This window comes from Somniosus microcephalus, chromosome 4 (assembly GCF_052327205.1).
Source record: "Somniosus microcephalus isolate GS21.2 chromosome 4, FLI_Smic_1.0, whole genome shotgun sequence".
NCBI lineage: Eukaryota > Metazoa > Chordata > Chondrichthyes > Squaliformes > Somniosidae > Somniosus > Somniosus microcephalus.
Genome location: NC_140990.1, coordinates 260420081 through 260425812, shown reverse-complemented (window position 1 = coordinate 260425812; position 5732 = coordinate 260420081). Strand labels below are relative to the sequence as shown.

Genomic DNA, 5732 nt, shown 5'->3' with positions numbered 1-5732 from the left:
CTGATAATGGACCGCAATTTGTGTCCGAAGAATTCAGGAAGTTCTTAAAAAGCAATGGGGTTAAGCACTACACGTCCGCCCCATACCATCCCGCCACCAATGGATTAGCTGAAAGGTTTGTCCAGACCTTCAAGAAGGCCATAAAGGCCATGGGTAATGAAGACATAAATCTACAACATAAGGTAGATAACTTCTTGTTGGCGTACAGGAATGCAACACATGCGGTCACAAACCAAACTCCCGCCATGATGTTTTTCAATAGAAGACTAAGATGCCTGCTGGATTTGATTAAGCCAAACGTCAGAAGGGACGTAGAGAACCGGCAATTTCAAGGCATGAATGAAAGGCCAACTAGAACCTTCCAGATAGGTCAACAAGTTTTGGCCCGGGACTACCGTACCGAGAAATGGCAGCCTGGAACTATTGGAAAAAGGCTAGGACCGCTGATGTATACCGTGGACATTGGTGAAAGCATAATAAGGCGCCATGTTGACCAGATCATAGAGTCATCCACAAAGGGCCAACCTACTCCACAACTCTATACGCCTAATGTTGAAGCAGAGATACCCAGAGCATCTACCTCCGATCCGGTAATACTGGAATCAGATGAATCTGACACTGTCCTTCAAGCAGAATCGACCTTGCCAGAAGAACCTACTACACCACCGAAAACTACTACACCACCAAGGCGTTATCTGGACAGAGTCAGGAAGCCTCCAGAGAGACTGAATCTGTGAACTGTTTTACATAAAGTTGTATATATGTTATGATGTTATATTAATGGGAATATATATATACTGTTAACCTAAAAAGGGAGGATTGTAGTGTATGTAACGTTCCACCTTTAAGAGAACTATTTTAAGGGTTGCACTACTTTATCTTGGCTACTGTATACTGTAATACCGGCGGTGACCACACCGGTATATAAGTGCTGTGTAAGGATTTATTGGGCAGATTCGCCCTGACCTTCGAATAGTAAAGTCCTGTTAAAGTTACTCTTGTAGTCTGTGTATTAATTCGCCATATAACACACAGACTTTACAGTCAAGGACAGAGAGGTCAAAGGGGGAGTGGGGTGGAGAATTAAAATGACAGGCAACCGGAAGCTCAGGGTCATGCTTGAGGACTGAACGGAGGTGTTCTGCAAAGCAATCACCCAATCTCCATTTGGACTCCCCAATGTAGAGGGGACCGCATTGTGAGCGGCAAATACAGTATACTAAATTGAAAGAAGTACAAGTAAATCGCTGTTTCACCTGGAATGAGTGTTTGGGGCCCTAGATGGATAGTTTATATCCATATAGCCATGAAGAAGGATAGACAAAGAGAAGGAGTTCTAAATCAGTCTAAGTCTGAATCAACAAACTGCAATATTTGCTCAATGGCACAAAGAACATTTTTGAGAGTTTATATTTCAGTTCAAATCATTTTCATCTTGGAGTTGACCCCTGCCTACCTGATCACAGTTCAATAAGATTACCCTGGTTCCCGGATTATACAACTAAGCAAAAAGAAACCCATATGACTATCAGCAGTTGGGTTAATCAAATAAACTGGGTCTCATTTTAAGTTGTACTTTGATCATGATCGAGTTCAAACAAGTAAGTAATTGGTTAGAAAAATGTTGAAGAAAATCAATGTAAATGTTGGAGCTGCCGACAACCCCTTCAGGCTATTATGCAATTTGCTGAGTGTAGTTGTTCAGACTGCAAGACAGTTGTGCATGTTTCTCCTAAAGCATTAAACAGAATTTAGGGTGCAATGTAAAAACAATTTTGAAATGTCGCTTCTTAAAAACCATGTCCAAACAAAATGTTATGAAATATTTCTGCACAATGTATATACATGTAAGTGCTGTATGAAAAACCTTGGGTCCTACATGGAATATTATTTAATTTCTTTTTGTTTAACTTCAGCAAAAACAGAATTGGTATCCAAAAGTCCAAAATAACAAAATCCTTTATAATTGGAAGAATAAAAACCCTAGTAGAGAGAGTGCAGTAAGTGAATAGAAGTAAGCAGGGAAGATGAGTGTTAAAATTATTAAGAGTCTCCCGAATATATCAGAAAATTTATATTCCTCTCAAGTACAGCTGCAATACTGCAGCACTTTAACAACATGCTTACTCAGCTTGGCCAATTTACTGCTCAAAAATATTTTTAAATAAAACTTTCAGTGGAATATGTTAGAGCTAGTAAAATGGATGTTACCTAGTGATATGCAGTATGCAGGTACAGTTTATAAAGCTCCACCAACTACTAAATGATCACAATGTGTGTAATTTTAGGCTCTTGAATCGCTTTCTAAAACAAATTGATACCAAAATTAAATTTAAAAAACATATCCGTCATGATTTCATACATAGTACATCTTTTAGCTTTTACAGGCTAGGTATACCACACAGTCTGTGTTCAATGGATCACATAGAAACCTTTTAAAATTAATGTTTAATGATTTTACAAATAGCAGACAGCTCTCTCTGAACATTCAAATTGAACAGGCATTTGGAAGCTGGTGACCATGCACAGAGGTCCGTTGTCCATGGGCAGAAAGCGACATGAGACCCAGAGTGCAACTCTAGTCTGCTAGCTTTTGACATTCCAAACAGATGCCTGTAGTACAACAATATCCGTAGATTCTATATGAGATCAGGAATATGAGTGGATATTTTAATGTTAGCATCATTGAAGGGGAGAAAACCTGGTTATGTAATACTGTAGCCCCAATTTTAACTCGGGGTGGGAACCAGGTGGGTGGGGATGAGACGAGCGAAAAGCCGTCTCCCACCAGCTGCACCTCTACCCTCACACACTGCTCAATGCACCACACCCCCATCACTCACCTACCAACAGTCTCTATCCATCCTGACCTCGGCAGTTTCAGGCCATTTTTTCTGTGCACTTTACGGAGGGCTGGCCAAAGCCTCCAGTACTACAACCCTCTGAGATCTCTGCGCTCCTCCAATTCTGGACTCTTGCGCATCAGCTATTTTAATCACTCCACCATTGGCAGCCATGATTTTAGCTGCCTAGTCCCTAAACTCTGGAATTCCCTTCCTTAACCTTTCAGCCTCTCTACGGGCAAAACATTTGATTAGGCCCGAAAACAGGCGTGGGGATTGCGATGCACAATCGGCCTGCGCCCGTTGAAAGTAGTGCAGGCAGCATGCAATATTCATGCTGCCTGCTAATTAATATTATTGATGCATGCAACCCAGCGCTGAGAGTGCTGCTGAGTGGCTGAGCACTTGGCAGGGGGCCAAAGTTCGTGCGAGCCTAGCTCTATTTAAAGCTAGCCTCCACTTTTAAACACAGTCTGCACCTCTTAAAGGGGAGGTGCATTCTGCATTCAGCAGCTCAGTGAACTGGTTGTCAAGGCAACTGTCAGTCAGTTATGGCTCAACAGGGCAGAGAAAGGGCACTGAGGCTCTCTGATACAGCATTGGCAGCCTTAGTGCAAGGGGTAGAAAGGAGGAGACAGGACCTCTATCTGAAGGGGGCCAGGAGGCCTCTAGACTCAGAGTCAGAAGGCATTGGGAGTAGATAGCTAGCAGTCTTGTCCCGAGGACCTGGATCCAGTGCTGAAAGAAGTTGAATGACCTCACACAAGCGGTCAAGGTTAGTGAATGCATCTTCAAAAGCCATCTCCCACCAACTGCACCACTAGCCTCAGCCACTGCTCAATGCACCACACTCTATCACTCACCCACCAACAATCTCTATCAACCATGACTCATACCTCATATTCATAGCTTCACCTCACCCTCACACACCTACCACTGCTGTGTGCCTCACACCCACATCTCACACTTTGCACACACTCCCAACTATTCAACCAAGACAGACACATCACTCAAACACATTGCACCACACTCACTAACACACTTCCCTTTTTCTTGCAGGCCAAGGTAGTTCACAACCGCAGGCAGCAGCAGCAGCTAAACAGTGGGGGATGGGCAAGACTCCATATCCTGATCCAGCTGGAGAAGACTGTGCTTGACATTATTGGAGGGGCCATCACTGAGGCTGTGGCGATCGGCGGCGCTGAAACCATTGAAGATGATGGAATGCACATACCTAATCCTTCTTCTCACATCCCACTTCCCCTTCATCCCAATCTCTTCTCACTTACAAGCTGTTGATGTTGTATGCATGCACATCTTGCTTTCTACCCCACCTCCCCCCACCACAACCCTACCCTTGTGCCTTTCTCTTTTCAGATACCCAAGAACTCCCACCTTCCCAGCTAGTACAGGAAGAGCAAGAGGAGAGTGATGGAAAAGAACAGACACTGTCACTCGATCTCACACTCGCAGGCACCAGCTCAGAAACTGGCACTGCACGTACTTTAGAGAGTAGTATAGAGGCGGGATCTGCACGTGGTGAGTCACCGGGCACGAGTGGCCTACAGCCAGGCAGGAGGAAAGAGTAATGCAGATGCAGGTGCCAGCGAGGTCACACACGAGTTCTACTGCAGAGGAGTCAGATGAGGATTTCGATGGGGTGTTCTACAGAAGAAGGGTGATGGGCATACACACAGAAATGTTTGGTGCATTGGCAGGCCTGCCAGAGAGCCTGTTGTCACTCTCATGAAGCATGGAGGAGTCTGACTCCAAACTTGCAAAGGGCTATACAGAGAGCTTGGAGCCCATGATTTCCAGGATGGAAGTGATGGGCAACTCCAATAGAACACTTGTGGACCCAACCATGATGCAGGGTCTGATGGGCAATGTCTCAACTACCATTGCAGCACAAGCTGAAGCGACCCAATGTCTGAGTGCTGCAGTGAAAGCTCAGGCATCTGTCATGCTTGCTGCCACGCAAGCTTAGACTGCTGCCATCGTGGCTGCATTTACCAGTGTTGAAAGGGGCTTGCGGGGTGTCACAGCAGTCCAACAATCAGTGCTCCAACAGATTACTAGGATTGCTGAGGCGCTGCCCTGAGGGAGTGGCAGTGACTCCATGGAGCACGAACTTGCTGTCCTCTCTCAGGAAGACAAGGTTTGTCCTCCCAACACTGCCACTCCGCCAGTGCCCTTGCTGTTGCCTGTGATCCAGCCAGCCCAGACTGCTGCTGCCCATGCCGAGGTGGTGCAGTCTACAGCTGGGCCTTCTAGGCCCAGAGCTGCTCAAGATCATCCTGCAAGGTCATCTGCAGTCTTGCCCACTGAAAGTCAGCAGCCTTCCACCAGCCATGCTGCAGCCACTGTGGGGTAGCACTTCGTAGGAGCACTAGAGTAGGAAAAGGCACACGAAAAACAGGCACTAAGCAAATGTACAAGGGTGATTAGTTGACTTTCTATGTAGTATTGGATTGAATGATTTATAAATATGCTTTGGAATATTTGTTTTGGTATGGCTTTCATTTCAACATTGTGGCCAAGAGGACGCTGTGATGGTCCATGACAGAGGAATGGTAAGGTGGGGAGTTGTTAAGCAACAGGGATCTGGGGTTTCATTCAGGGGAACCGGAGTCTGATGATGCGCTCACGGACAGCCCATCCACAACGTGGATGTGCAGGCTGCCTCCTCCCTTCCTCCTCCTTCTCTTCATCTTCCTCTGCCTCCTCCTCCTCAGGTGGTCATGGAACCTATGGTAACAAGGGCTGCGCCCTCATGATGGCCAAGTTGTGGAGGATGCAGCAGACCACTACGCATTGGGCAACCCACTCCGGCGAGTACTGGAGGGCACCTCCTGAGCGGTCAAGGCAGTGGATCCATTGTTTCAGCAC

General features: G+C 45.9%; 1 pseudogene; it reads left to right on the top strand.

Annotated features, from left to right (window-relative positions):
• The first annotated feature begins 2219 nt into the window (after nt 1–2219).
• On the top strand, nt 2220–4944 carry LOC147120418 (uncharacterized; annotated as a pseudogene).
• The last annotated feature ends 788 nt before the right edge of the window (nt 4945–5732 follow it).